Source organism: Mus caroli, unplaced genomic scaffold (assembly GCF_978045245.1).
Source record: "Mus caroli unplaced genomic scaffold, Mus_caroli_1 scaffold_2, whole genome shotgun sequence".
Classification (NCBI taxonomy): domain Eukaryota; kingdom Metazoa; phylum Chordata; class Mammalia; order Rodentia; family Muridae; genus Mus; species Mus caroli.
The window spans coordinates 153,823,422-153,838,561 of record NW_028227257.1 but is presented as its reverse complement, the minus strand read 5'-3'; the positions used below and the strand labels follow the sequence as shown (position 1 = coordinate 153,838,561).

General features: G+C 51.2%; 1 protein-coding gene across 1 annotated transcript in view; it reads right to left on the bottom strand.

The window, feature by feature from the left end:
- Window positions 1-6,708, bottom strand: part of Fam163b (family with sequence similarity 163 member B) — a 31,019-nt gene extending 24,311 nt beyond the window's left edge. The window contains exon 1 of the mRNA XM_021155857.3: window positions 6,360-6,708. The gene's annotated coding sequence lies outside the window, so the exon portion shown is untranslated. The remainder of the gene's footprint in view (window positions 1-6,359) is intronic.
- Window positions 6,709-15,140: the final 8,432 nt, after the last annotated feature.

Below are 15,140 nucleotides of genomic sequence, written 5' to 3'. Positions count from 1 at the left end.
AGAACATTCTAGAGAAAAGAGGCAGACTACCTCCCCCGCCACATCCCCACCCCATCTTCTTTCCAAGGAGATGCGATCAAGGCCTCTCACACATAGAGGGCATGGTGCCAGTTTGGGGGTAAGCCAGCCTGAACTGTGGGGCTCTGGAATGGGCTCAGAAAAAAAAAGTAACCCTAACTGAGTGTCTGCCTATAAACTGGAAAATGGAACATCTTTATTTTGCCTTAGGAAAGTTCCTGAGTATTCCCAGTGAGATTGTGTATGCCAACCCTGAGTGGAGCAATTTGGAAAACACAGTATAAATATTACATTTCAAACATTGTAAGGTGAGCCCCAGGCACATGTTGCAAGGAGGAGACGGCACTCTTGGTGTCTTCCTCACTGTCCCACCCCCGAGAGCTCTGTAGCCTTTCCCTCCACAGCCACAGAACAGACCAACCAGTAAGGGGGCTGCTCCCGGGCATGGTGGGTGGTCCAGCAGCAAGTGACATGACTGGGCAGAGGCATGGGGGAGTTCACATATGGGCTAGTGCCAGGAGAGAGAGGTTGGCTAAGCCTGGCTTAGAACCACAGCATAGGAGAAACCCCAACTACACCCACAGAGACATAGTTAGAAGCCAATGGGGCATCCGGGACTAGCCCCATCTGGTGCCTTCTTTCCCTCAGAAAAAATTCAGGGGCATTTCAAGAGCCCACTGACTGCCAGCTAGCATTTTTAGATGGCCTCCCTTGCTTCCATCGATGGCGACAGTGTCTGGCAAGCAACACCTGCTCCCTTGACTATATACCTACCCAGTGGGCTCAGCTCTGACTGCATCCAGTACGCTTCCCCTACTGCTCCAGCCTGAGGTGATCTCCACAGAAGCTAGAGTACCTGCCTCCAAGCCTCATGCTGTCAACCACACAGAACCTTCCCACACTATAGTTTAATCCTGTTCACATGCCCCCTCCTACTCTCTCCTCCCCCAGCCAGCCTCTAGGGCCTTCCACTCAAGGCTTATACCTCAAGCAAGCCTGTAACAGCCAGAACCAGTGGATGGCAGGCCTGTCACCAACCCAACTAGGTACATCTGTGAGTCAACAGCTGCCCTGCAAAGACTAGGTAGGAAGTTAGGCTGGAGCTAGGGCTTTGTGACAGAAGATAAAGCCCTGAAGCCCATTCCACGATGGGGGCTGGGGTCAAGTCAAAGGAACAGGAACACTGAGTCCAGTGTGACTGCAGGGGAGCATGGAGACCACAGCAAAGAACTGGAGGGCTCTTAGTCTGCATGCAATAAGCCAAGGAAAACTGGATTGGTTTTCCTTTTGCAGCAAACACACATTTCTTTTAATACAAATATTTGAATATATTATAAGATGCATGTGTATTAGGTAAGCACACATGATGCATAACATAAAAAAGACAAAACCACCAATCACTGCTTTGTGCAAGCAGGGGCTATTCCTATCATGGTGGCTGGCACGGGTTAGGGGGCTAGGGCACGCACTTCCAGAGATGTTAATTGCTGGGTCCCTAGGCCACAGACCAAATGCCAAAAGCAAGAAACAGCAAAAGACAGAGGATTCTTCCTCAGACCTGGGTACAGGCCCAGCCACCGGGCAGAGCATCCTGAGAATACCCAACAACCGACTTTGTCCCTGGGTAGCCTGCAGAAGCCTAGAGCTAATTGTAAGAGCTAAGCCACAGGTGGTGGTGGCTTTGCCCACTGTGGGCTTCACTGTAGTAAGAAATTTGGAAATCTGGTTTCTTTAAAAGTCACAGAAATCTTATAAGAATGTGTTTTCATTTTATTCCCAGGTGTGGAGATACAGTTGTGTCACGGCAGCTGACTGTAACTTGTCTTGTGCTCTAGCAGAGGCGTGGCTTGTCGGCAGCAGATAGTTTCTGTGATTCTGTAGACTTGGAATTCTGGAAACTTTTCAGAAGGTATATAAAGGCTAAGGCTTCCAAAAGGGGAGGTTGGTGGTTGGTGGTCATTCAGAGATGTCAGATGTGGTTTGTTAGCAGTCATGCTCAAAGAAGAAACAAGAGGAAGAAACCAGATTGAAGGATCTCTTTGTCTCTCTCTTCTCTATCCTTCTTTCTCTCCTATCCAGTGATAGTGAAACTGGAAGGGATGGGATAAAGAGTGGGGAAAGAACCCACAAAAGAGCAAAGCCCTGCTACAAACAAAGAGGAAACAAGGGAAAAATTAGATTTAGAGATTTCTGTGTCTCTCTGTCTCTCTGTGTGTATCTGTCTGTCTCTGTCTCTCTCCTCTATCCTTTCTCTCCTAGCTAGTGATAGGGTGTGAAACCGGTTGGGGAAGAGAATAAAGGGTAAAAAAAATGAAGAAGAAGAAGAAGAAGAAGAAGAAGAAGAAGAAGAAGAAGAAGAAGAAGGAGGAGGAGGAGGAGGAGGAGGAGGAGGAGGAGGAGGAGGAGGAGGAGGAGGAGGAGGAGGAGGAAGATGAGAAGGAGAAGGAGAAGGAGAAGGAGAAGGAGAAGGAGAAGGAGAAGGAGAAGAAGAAGAAGAAGAAGAAGAAGAAGAAGAAGAAGAAGAAGAAGAAGAAGAAGAAGAAGAACCTACAAAGTAGCTAAGACCAGCTACACTTCTCCTGTTTGACAAGGGCATCCTTGTCTGCTCTGAGGCCATCTTCCGATTTGGTCAGGAAATAGGCCCCATGGGAGGTTCCCGGCAGTATAAAGACTCTTCTAGGAAGTGGGACCAACATACAGCATGGATAAAGAACCCAGGGAACAAGGGGTTAAGTAGCCTCACTAGGAACACATACTTTAGACATAAGCACAGTCCCTAAGGTTGTGCCACCCTCAGCAGCCATGGAGGTGGTGAATGTGGCTGTGACCCTAGGAGTCTGGCTTGTTCCCCAACCACTGCTCAGATCTCTATCTGATCCTCTTATGATTCCCAGATAGCAGCACAGCCCTCATCCCAACCAACTCACTACAGAAGTGCTTTCAGGAGCATGTGTGAGTGGGCACATGTGCGTGCGTGCGTGCGTGCGTGCGTGCGTGCGTGCGTGTGTGTGTGTGTGTGTGCTTGCGTGTGCACATGAGCACACCAGAGGACATCTGGTGTCATTCCTCTGGCTCTATCTACCTTGTATTTGAGACACCGTCTCCTACTGGCATGGACCTTTTCCAACAGGCTTGGGTGGCTGGCCAGCAAGCCCCAGGCTCTCTGCCTGTCTCTACCTCTCCGGTCCTGGAATTACAGGCATTCACACCATGCCTGGCTGTTCTGGCTCCCCCTCATGGGTTCTAGAGATCAAACTCATGTCCTCCTGTTCCCAAGGCAAGCACTTTACCAACCAAGCCATCTCCTCAGTCCTGTTACTGGAGAAGTTAGACGCAAGCACAGGTGACTGGCTTGATCTGGTTAGAGCCACTCCCACAGATGCCCCTTTGGGTGGGCTGGGAGGACCCAGAAGGAAGCAGCAGCATCCACTGGGGTGGGATGTACAGTCGGGTGCTACCTTGGTACTGAAGGAAAAGCCCTACTCCTCACCCACTCACAGTTCATCCCAGATCCTAATGAAGGCCAGTCGGAGTGATGTTTATTTAGTCCTGGTACACGTTCACAACTACTCCAACCTACCACGGCACTCCAAACGGGTGGCATCTGCTCACCGCCTACCGTCCTGTTCCAAATGGACATGGTAAGCTCTTCTGAGTCCCCTGCCTTTCCTCTCCAGTCAGGCTCTGTGTCAAAGCCCACAGTGTTAACGCCAGGTCTGTCCACCAAGGTTTAGACTTTTGCATAAAGCCCACTTACAGAACATAGCTTACAGCCTGGGTCTGACCCCAGACCATCTCCAGCCACCTCCCTTACAAGACCCCTGGAAGTTAGGAACAAAGTCCCTGTGTCATATCTTAGGAGTGTAAATCAGGAGCTCACATGCCAGGCTCTGCACCCCAGCTTTCCATTAGTTAGGGGTTCTGGCCACAGCATCCCTGTGACTTGGGCTGGCAGGGCCTTCTAGGGAAACCACCAGCAGGGGAGACAAGGCAGAGGACTGGGTCAGGGGTGGCTTCAACAACTTAAGCCTCTTCCAGGAGCCCTATTCCTGGGGAGAATGGAGGGATCTGGTAGGAGAGAAGGAGAGGAGCTTGCAGGTACTGCAGCTCCAGCCTAGATGAATCCAGAGGGACAGAGACTGCAGGGACCTCACAGAAAAGGTAGTAACAAGGTAGACAGGAGGCCCCTTCCTGCCCTACTACATCCTCACGATGCTCCAGGCCATGCCTGCACAGGTGCCACCAAACATCCACAGGAAGGCAGAAGCGCCTGTTTTTGTAGATGATGTTGCTGAGGGATCTGCCCAAAAACCTGGGCCCTGGATTTACATTCCCACTATAGAAATCACAACTTTCCCACCACCCAGGTCAGGGCATGAAGAGGAAGAGGGGGTAGTGGTGGGGTGGGAGCCAAGTGGATAGTCTGGGCAGCCACTCTGCCTTCCACTCAATCCATGAGAGTTTAGATCCAATATAATTGACTGTGAGGTGACAAATTTCTGCTTTGAGCTCTATCATCCTTCCTCATTGGATTGCTGCTGGGTCTGCAGGCACGGGTCTCTAAGCAGTAAAGAAAGCCTCATTCAGAACCAGCACCCGACTTCGACACTTAGATCCAGGCCAAAGGAAAAAACCTGGGTGACTACATGGTTAGAGGATGGGATGGAAGGGAATAGGGGGCGCTGAGAGGAACCCCAGGGCATGTGAGACCATCTCCTCGATCTGAGATTTAGAAAGAAACAGGGACCGACCCAAGGTCACCCAGGAAGAAGGGCAGAGCTGGGCAAAATCTTGACTCCTCAGTCTGTGCCCACCATCTCTGTAAGTTCCTTTTCAATGTTACCTGTGCTGGCACAGCAGAGGCCTTAGGCTCTGGGGATATCTCCCACTTACAGGAGAGATGGTACAGCACATCTTGGGCTCCCACATCTCGTGGCACTGGCTTGCCCCAGAGAGCCAGTGATATTCTACAGCTCCCCACCCCCAACAGGTATTCCAGGCACCCATTTTGGAAGCTGTACCTCCTCCCAGACCTTAGACCTTTCCAGGAGGCATCTCCGGACTTGGTAAGTGGGTCAGTACCAACCAGTCCAACAGGAGCTCAGGTGACAGGGACAAAGACTCCAGCACAAGGCCACTCTATCCATCTTTTCTATGGCATAAGGCAAATGTACTACACATGACCACCAAAGAAAGGGATGGAGAGAGAGAGAAGACAGAAGTGAGCCCCTGGCCTCAGGAGGGAAAAGAACTCAAAGCCACACAAGGTTGTATGTACTTAGCAAGCCTGTAGCCCATGTGTCATGGAGAGTTTCAACCACCTCCTACTGGCCAGAGGTGTCAATTCTTGAGTCTTCAAGACCCTTGGCATGGAGTCTTCACTCTCAATTCTATCTCAAGAAGAGGAAGGTGGGCCCATGCGCTTTTCTGTAACCAAAAACTTCTGAGAGGTGGAAGCTGTCCCTGAACCCTACCAAGACTTTGACCAGCACAGTGGGGAGAAGACCACAGGGGAGCAGCCTGGCACTCTCTGCAGACCCCTTAACTCTAGCTTCCCCAGAAGGGACAAGGGACCCTGCAGAAAGGTCTGGGGACTTGTCACCTAGGTTTCTTGCCCTGGAGTCACATCAGCAGAGCAATGTGCACCCGTATGACACTGAATGTGAACCTGCTTTTCGGATTTTGGTGTTTGGCTGGAAAAACACAGCTGCCTGCCTGGCATGCCCCCTCCTGCCCGCACTATTTAAGATGAGGTTTCCAACAATGTGGGAAAGCAGCGACAGAGGTTCCACCACCTGTTAACCGTGACCTTGGACAAGAAACCAACTTTTCTAAGCCTTTGTTTCCTTGTCTGTCAAACGGAGCCCTCAAGCCTTTCACACAGAGGCTGGACAGGATGGATGCCAGCAGTAGCCCAGGGCAAGCATTCAGCAGCAACCTGGTGGGAGGCAAGCCTCACCTCCTGAAACCAAATATCTCAGCTCCAGGCAAGAAAGGATGAATGGAGCCAGGTTTCCAGTCTCTTCAGACAAACTTTCTCTCCCCATACCCCTTCCCTCAGGCAAGTCACCCTTGGAGGGAAGTAGAACCTCTCTTCTGTCCGTGGGTTCCTCGGCCTCTCACCTAGAACCCCACTGCCCATCTCAGGCTCTTGGAGGGAGGGTAGCAATTGGATGGGTGATGCTGTACAGGCACCTGTGTAGATAGGTCAGGGCACCTGATGAAAGGTGGCCAGGGCAAGCTGCAGTACGTACTGTAGACGAGGTGGGCACAGAGCCCGGGCTTCCTAGCCTGCGTTGCTTGCTCTCACACCGTGACCTGCGCACCCGCTTGGCCCTTACCTTGAACCATGGGAACCACGCTGCCCCGGCTGGCGGAGGACTTGGACACACGTGACGGGGCGGGCGTCCCTCTGTCCCGGGCACAGCGAGTAGCAGCAAATGCAGCCCAGGCCGAGGCCGGTGGCGCCTGCTGGGGCCGGGCTGGCAAAGTGAGCTCCAAGAGACTCCTGGAGGCCCCAGAGGAGGCAAGTGCGTGGCCAGGAGAGACTCTCTGCCAGCTGCGCGCTGCGGCCACGGCTCTGGACACCCAGCTGCCTCTCTGCGAGCGGCACGCGCGACTCCAGCCTAGTCCCGGGCGCGGGGCGCGCGCTGGAGGGGAGGGCGCGCGCGCGCTAGCCTGCTGAGGAGTGCGCGCTGCAGCCCTGCGCGCGCCGTCGGCGGCGGCTGCAGGGAGCAGGCGAGGAACTGTCCCTGGTGCTGACGCTGGTCCGCATCCGCCCCCCTCCCTCCCCCCGCCCCCTCCCTCCCCCCTGCGGCTGAGCTCACGTGCAAGGTCTAGGGACCCACACTGTTGTGCGCGCCCTGCGGGGTTCTCACTGATCTCCACCAGCATGTTTCTTTCTCTTTGAGCTTTGGACTCTGTGGTGATGGGATTTACCTGACTGTGGAAAGCACAACCTTGGAGCAGGTCCCTGGTCCTTCTTCTTTCTGGGGTAACTGACAGCAGGGCCTTTAAGGCTGATCTGAAGATGAAAGGCAAAGATGTCCACAGGCATAGCACACCCTAAGTACTTGATAAACGTTTGCCTTTGCTCCTTTGATTCTCTGGATCAGTCCGGTGTAGTGTACAGTCTGCACTGGGCTGGTTGGTGACTGAGGCCTTGGCTGACTCAGGTTTCTAGCCATTGGGAGGGAAGCAAGTCTCTGCTACTTTACCCCCAAGTACAGCATTAGGGCAGTGGTTGGAAGTTAAAGCAAGTCAGATTTGAGCTGGAAATGAAGAAGAACTTTCTGGCCTTTCCTTTTGAGAAATATGTCCCCAAGATAAGCCCCATTCTGGAAGATATTCCGGAGAGGGCTGTGGCTGCAGACCTCAACCTAAGGGGAGTAGGTATTGAATGAGGCTTTGAGTTAGAATATACCACACTCTGAGAAAACTCCCTGGACCACTAAGGGTACTGTATGGGTACTTGATTGTGCCAGGAAAGACACGATGCTCTGTAAGAAGCTCTGTCCTTGTGGGGAGGGCATATGTCAGCCCATATTGAGGGACTAAGGAGCTGGTGGAATTTTCCTTCCCCTTTGCCCACTGGTTGGGCATAGAAAGACCAGCAAGTCATTCCAAGATATGCCACAGAGCCAAGGGAGCAGGTGCTTTAGTCAGACGCCTGCATGAGCACGCATGCACACACACACACACACACACACACTCACTCTGCCCACTTCCCTGCTGATCCTTCCTTCTTAAGGGTCCTCACTGAACTCCTCAGCAATGACCATATTCTTGGTGCCCCTTATAACAAACTGGGAACAATCCTTTATTCCACTTAACTACCAGGAAGAGATGACCCCGCCTTTAAGTATCTCTACTCCTTTTGAGATGGGTAATTAATTGTCACCTGCCTCATTTCTCCAGGGACTGGTGGCTGTGTTTGATTCATTAATTAACTGTACTCAGAGCCTGCTTGAAGCAGGCTCTTATCTCACAGTAAACATCAATCGTTATGTGTGCAACACATTCCAGACAAAGTGCTAAACACTTGCACACATTGTCTCACTTAGCCAGCTCAGCAAGGGCCAGGGAGAGTCAGCCAGAACCTGTCTGGCAGGTGAGAACAAACGAGAGTCCTTGGCAACAGAACAGAGATGGGACTTGATGACTCCAAGATCTCTCACACTCGCCAATGTCCCACTCGGAGATAGGACAATTGACTCCATACAGGATGATTCTATATAAGGGTAGGTCAGAGAACCCTGGAGAGTGCCAAGAGGGAACCATAGGCCGGCCAGCCAATCAACTCCTGCAACCATCAGTCCTGACTTTCCACTCAGTCTCAATCAGGACTACTTACTTGCCTTTTGGTGGTTGTCTCAGATCCTTAGATGCTGTCAAATGTGTGCCAGAAATTTTCAAAAAGAGGCCTCACCATCAAACCCTGCCTTTGCCAGCAGCTCATTCACACTTCCACTTTGTCACATATCCATGTCTGCTCCAAGACAGTAAGTCTGGTAGCCATGGTCTGAGCAGCCAAGCACCCAAGAAGTGGCTTGGCCTTTTACCCTAGGCTCTGAGTTATTACTCCTTCCTGTGTGGAGCAGAGAGATGCTTCCCCAGCACTTGCGATGGTGTGACTTTATTTAGTGGTATTTGTCTCATTTAAACTGTGACTGGTTTCAATGCCTCACAGCAGTACACACCTTGTGCGTATGCACACATGTGTACCGGTGTTTTCCTATAGAGGTCTGAGGTCAACAACGTTGGCTGTCTTCTTCTGTCACTCTCCTGAAATTTTCTGTTTTGGTTAAACTGGCTAGCTAGCGAATACCCAGGCTCCTCCCCTTTCTGCTTGCCCCTAAAGCTGGAGTTACAGACACATCTCGCCACACCTAGCCCGTGGTGGGTGCTGGGAATCAAGACTCTGATCCTTGTGCTTCTGCAAGTGCATTATCTGCTGAGCCATCCCTCCTGGCTTCCTCACCTTAGCTTCCAAACAATTACAGAAGGTCAATGTGACTTTCCCCGAACCACACAGCCGACAGAGAAATGCACAGAGCAGACTTCATTTGGATGACAGTACAGTGGTCCCCACTCAGCTTCCTTTTGTGTATGAAAGCATGCCTTGATTTTATTTTTTAAACTCATTTGTAAAAAAACAGAAAAGGGAACTGACTTCATAGAAACAACATACCATCAGGTTTTCTGAAACAGCAAGTCCTGGTACAAACAAAAGAAGTCTAGCCTCTAGAATTCAGTTCTCCAGGCTGGGTGGCAGCAGGCTATGAGGCAGGACTGGCCATTCCTCTTCAGCAGGTTTTCCAGTTGCCATGCAACTTCAGTCCTGTCCCCATCTTTTTACAACATACAGTTTAGCGGATGTAACTCAGCCAACAGATGGTGGAGGTGTTGAAAAGTGTCCAACACACAGCAACGTGCAGGGCAGTTTGCAAGGCTTGCTTTCCAGTCTGGGCAAATGCGGCTTTTGTAAGAGCAGTCTTTTGTGCTATGAAAGTGGGACCTTTGAATATGAGCAACTTCAGGGATTGATAGAGGATTGATAGCCTTCATCAGAGGCAGAGACACCAACTTCTCTCCAGTGTTTTGCAAATATCCAAGCTCAGGGCACACTTTCTGGTGGGGTGTAGGAGAAAAAAAGTGACCATGGGGGGATTATGTGCACCCAGATCTACCTACACATCACAGTGGGTTAATATCTTCAATTAACCCAATGGCAAGACCTAGCATCACTGAAGAGACAAACTTGTAAGTGTGCCTGGGAAAGAGTTTGTAGATTAGGTTAACTGAGATTGGAAAACGCACACTGAGTGTAAGAATAGCATCCTGTGGGTCAGAATGCTGGGCTGAATAAGAGGAAGCGATGAGAGGGGTACCAGCGTTCATCCCTCTCTACTTCCTGACCATAGATACAATGTGTCTCCACCAGGATGGGACAGACCCTCAAATTGTGAGCCCACATAAACACTTCCATCTGTAAACTGCCTTTCTCAGGTGCTTGGCCACTGGACAGTGGGTCCTCTGGCTTGAAGGGCACCCACCCAGCTTCTGCTCATGACTGGGAGTGTCATTCTGCAGACCAGAAGAGCAAAGCTCTCCTAAAGGAAAGAGGCTTCTACAGAGCCAAGGCCAGGAACAATGTCCAATTCTCTTTCGGGGAATCCTCTGTAAGGAGCCAACTTAAGACTCCAGACATACTGAAGTGAAGGCTGGTGGGGACCCTTTCTGCCCAGAACACCTAGGAGGTTTTGGAAGGGATGGTGTTGGCTGGTGGGCAGGTGTAAACGTTTCTATTGTTGAGCATCTTTTATTGGTACTCTCAGGCTGTAGACAGTGAGGGGTTCGGAAGTTTTATTGAACATGTCAGGTGGCAGAATCACAAATCTACCCAACTCCAAGTGATCTGCTCAGATCAAGTCCATCCGGAGAACAAAAGAATGAAAAATAACCAGAGATTGGAACAGTAGTTATTTTTATTTATTTATTTTTTTGTGGTGTTGTTACCCTCATGTCTTAGATCAGGGCCTGATAGATTGCACAATTTTGAAGGATGGCCAAGAAAATGAAAGTGTACAAGAGAGCAAAAGAGGCAAGTGTGCAAGAGAACGAGGACTGTGGGCAGGTGGGGTGCACACAGGCATGTGAAGCCCAGGGAGGTAGGGCGCATCTGTTGCTGTAGCTCCCAGCAGAAGCCTCATCTTAGGAAGCCCCAGCGGTGGCTTTTAATTGCTGCCATATCCTAAAACATTGTGACAGTGAGCTCAATGCACTCCTTCGTGAGAGAGCGTGAGGGATGATAGCTGAGGAGGTGACACACAGCAATCAGCCCGGGTCTCTCGGGGTTCCTCATGTGAGTCACAGGCTGGAAAATCTTGATGTGGATATGTCAGGGGAAGCCAACAGCAGGGGATTTATTGTTCCCACACCTTCACTGGCTTCAGGATGCTTCACTCCAGAGAAACCTTAACCAGGAGGGTCCTGATCAGTCCTTCACTTCCCCCAGGCAATGGCTCCAACAATCCAGATGGAGCCCTTGTTCATCCATTTATTCATTCATTCACCACACACTCTGGATGCGAAGAGACCAGAGTAAGAACCCCTGCATTCTGGAAGTGAGTAAAGCTTAGAGAGATGAGGTCCTGACTGACAGGGTGAGGTCCTGACAGGGTGAGGTCCTTTAAGTAGGAAGTATTTAGTGACACCTGGGCATCTCTCCTGTGCTATTCTAGCTCTGAACTATGTAGACAGTGGGGAGAGGAGAGTCAGTCTCTTCTTTGACCTCACAGCAAGGAACCTGTCACAACAGCAAGGTCCACTGGTCTCTGAAGTCCTTGCTGGCAATATCCTAAGCCCAGAGGGGTACCTTCAGTCTATAATGAAGAAGGAGGAGGAGGAGGAGGAGGAGGAGGAGGAGGAGGAGCCATGGAAATGAGAGACTGGCTGGATTATGCAAACCCCAAGTTAAAGCACCCCCTGTGCCTTCTGCCTTCTTGCTCCTGTTAGCATTACCTTGTGAGGAGGTGTATGCTGGGGTTAATAAAAGAGTGATACCGACTCCCTCCTGTGACTGACACATGCAGATCTAGTGACTTGACAATAGAATGACAAGACAGATGGAAGCTCCTGCTCTCCAGGGAAAGACAAGGTCTTTCTCTTGGGATGGAGGCTCCATAGAGAGCACCCCAGGCAGCTCTGCCTCTTGAGGACCTGCCACCCCCACCCACGACCCTTCTTGAGTACAGAGAATGAAATCTTGGACTTATTCCTTGTTCTCCTGTCAGAATCGATCACTGCTACCAGTCTGACACCTGCTGACAATCTGGATTGGGGTGAGAAGAGGCAGCAGTGGAGGAGGAAGAGGAGAGGGTGGGGGAAGGACCAGTGGGATGGAGCTGGGGCACAGAAAGAAACATGGCAGATGAAGCATGAGAAATGAAGGTAGGAGAGAACCCCAAATCCCACTGCTCTGTCTAGGGTTACCAAATGAAAGGGTGCAGCTGTGCATTGCTAAGCTCTGGCTTTAGGGACTGTCACAGTCCTCCATCTAGGTGGCCTGGGGCCAGCAAGAGGGAAATCACTGTGCCCTAAACAGAGATACAAGCATTGCCCACTGTGACCCACCAAAAAGCAGGCGGGCAAGTGACATGCCCAGCCTCCCTGTTCTATCTCTCTAACCCAGTGTCTGTGAGTCTCATGATACTCCAGCACTTCTGGGGACGTCATTCCCACCCTCTGCCCTGGCTGGCAGAACAGTAAGGACACCTCTTCAGCCATTTGCTGGATGCATTATAAACCTTTACAAGAGAAAGTGCTTGCCCGAGGCTCTGTGGTGTCATGTGCACTGTCTCCAATAAGCACCTTTGGTTCTGGGTTTCTGCCACCCAGACAAGCAGTGGTGAGTGACAGAGTTTCCCCTGGGCACACTGAGGCCACTAGACTTGGAGATGCTTCATGTGAGATTGGCAAAGGACAAGGGACTGGCTAGGCACTGAGATCGCAGGCAGCCTGGCAGTGCCAGCTGACAGATTTAGCTGTCTCCACTTTCTCAGGATGGGAATTATTACAAATGTGTGACTCTTGTGTGGTGGCTCTTGTGTGGTGGCTGGAGTTCGAATTCAGCGGGTCCTCATGTTTCTTCAGAAGTCACTTTATCCACTGAGATATCTCCTCAGCCCCCATGCTGCTCCTTCTAAAGTTGGCTTTTCTACAATTGTTGGCTTAGTTCTATTTGAGCTGGATGTCTCATGCCAATAGGCCAATTCACTCACACATTCAGTGAGTACCTACTATGTGCATGTACACTGTTGGGTGCTGGAAAGCAGACTAAACAGGGTGCTCTCCTGCCTTGCTCCCTGTAAGCTCATGGCCAAATCTGTGACTGCAGTCAGAGTCTGCAAGTAGCTGCAGGACAAAGCCCCTCCTGCCGGGGGAAGTCGGGTGACTCAGGTTTGTAGTGCCCCGTTTCTTAGTAGGGCTTCTCCACTTGGTCCTATTTTGGACTTCAGTTTCCCCGAATGCAGCATGGAACTGCAAACATCTTTCTGGGTTGGGGATGGAGGGACCCTCAGGCTTGCTGGCTCCGCTGGGCTTGACCAACACAGGTGCTCTGCTGGCCAAGGAAGTTTTCCTGTTTTCCCTTCTGGAATCCGCTCTGGCTGCCAGGGATGGCTCTGGAGCCTCAATGCTGAGGGGGGCTAAGTTGGAGGTGGGGAAGAGACAACTTCAGGCTAATGGCTTGGGTGGCTCTCATGAAAGTTAGGAGGGAGAAGACTCAGGCTGGCCTTCTCTGCCCCTGGCTTCCTCGATTTCCTCCCTGTGGGCTTTAAACACCCAGAGGCTGCCCCTCCTCCCCTGGGAGAAAAGGGCTTTGCATTCTTTCCCTTGGCAACGCTCTGGTTCCTGGGAGGCTGGGGGTGGGGAGCTTCAAACAGCCAAGCCCTGGAACACCTGCATGCGGAGCCTTGAGTCAGCAGCAAGCAGATCTCAGGAACATCAGCACAAAGAACACTAGTCCAGATGGAGAGTTACTGCTTCCTCTTTCCCACCCTAGGATCTATCAGAAAGGCTCAGCCCTAGCCTGGCTCTTCCTCCATCCTTTCCACTACTGGGCAGCTTCCCCTGGACATAGCATCAGCACCTTCGAGAGGTGTGAGTCTGGTCCATGAGTGAGCCTGTCAGTGCCTCCTACCCTAATTCTCTTGGTCAAGGAGAGAGCTATGTCCCTTCTCCCACCTTCCCCCTAGTCCACGACAACGCCTTTCCTTGCCTGTTCCAGTTTCTTCTGTGTTTGCTTTTCTTAGGTTGTGATGAGAGGCTTAGGGTAGATATGACACTGGGAAATCTACTGCACAGTGGCCAGTGAATCACACCTCTACAGGGCAGACTGTCTGCTGGCCTCAAGCCTCTCTTGTGCAGCGAGGAGCCCTCTGTAAATGGCCTTGGGAACTTGGGAAACAATGGGCTTGCTTGGGGCGGAGGACTCCACTCAGTGTCTATATGGTGCTTGGCTTATGGATCCTGAGACTGGGAGTTAGGAGTGTCCTGAGAGTCAAGAGGTGGGGATCTCATGGAAAGAAGTCTGTGGGACACCTGGACGATAAAGCAAACATGGCCACTGTGGTAGTTTGGATATGTTTGGTCCAGGGAATGGCATTATTAGGAGGTGTGGCCTGTTAAAGTAGGTGTGGCCTTGTTGGAGGAAGTGTGTCACTGTGGGGGTGGGCTTGGAGACCCTCCTCCTAGCTGCCTGGAACAGCTCCTAGCTTCCTTTACATGAAGATGTAGAACTCTCAGCTCCTCCAGCACCATGTCTGCCTGTACTCTGCCATGCTTCCTGCCATGATGATAATGGACTGAACCTCTGAACCTATAAACCAGCCCCAATTAAATGGTGTCCTTTATAAGAGTAGCCTTGGTCATGGTGTCTGTTCACAGCAATGGAAACCCTAACTAAGACAGTCACCATTGTCCAGGTGCCATGTGGGCTTCACTGAGGCTGCTGTGACTTCCAGACTCCCTTATGATGTAAGAGGGAAGAAAGGAGGGACCAAGGAATTCTCACAGCCTCCTAGAGGAACCCTATCTATTGGGTCCATCTCTCTCTTCTTCCCCCTCTTCCAGGGTGAAGCAGAGTTAGAGGAACATAGGTAAGCAAGGATAACTAAGCCAGGCTCCCTGATCTACGCCCCCAGAAGACTCTGTAAGAGAAATAGCAAGAAGGCCCAGGGGTGGGTAACTAGATAGGACCAAGAGGGGAAAGGGAAGGACCCAGGGCCTTACAAAACACCCAAGCCAGCACCCAGCCTTCTGCCTCTCACATTCTGAGTGAATCCTCTGCTGCTTGGCCCTTTGTCTTCCCTGGTATCTGTTTGATTATCTGTTCCTGCTGGGAAAAGAACTCAGCAATTCCCTAAATTGTGTTCCTCACCTGCATTCCAGGTGGCTCTGGTGAGGCTCCATCCCTCCTTCCCCAAGATGCACACCTGGGATTGCTGCTCACCTATGCCACCTGCTGCCTCTTTTATCTGAGTGACTGGCCATCTCCTCCACAGAGATGGGCCCCCATCCTGGCTTCCAGCAGGACCATCTGTCTGCACCTTGTTAGAACC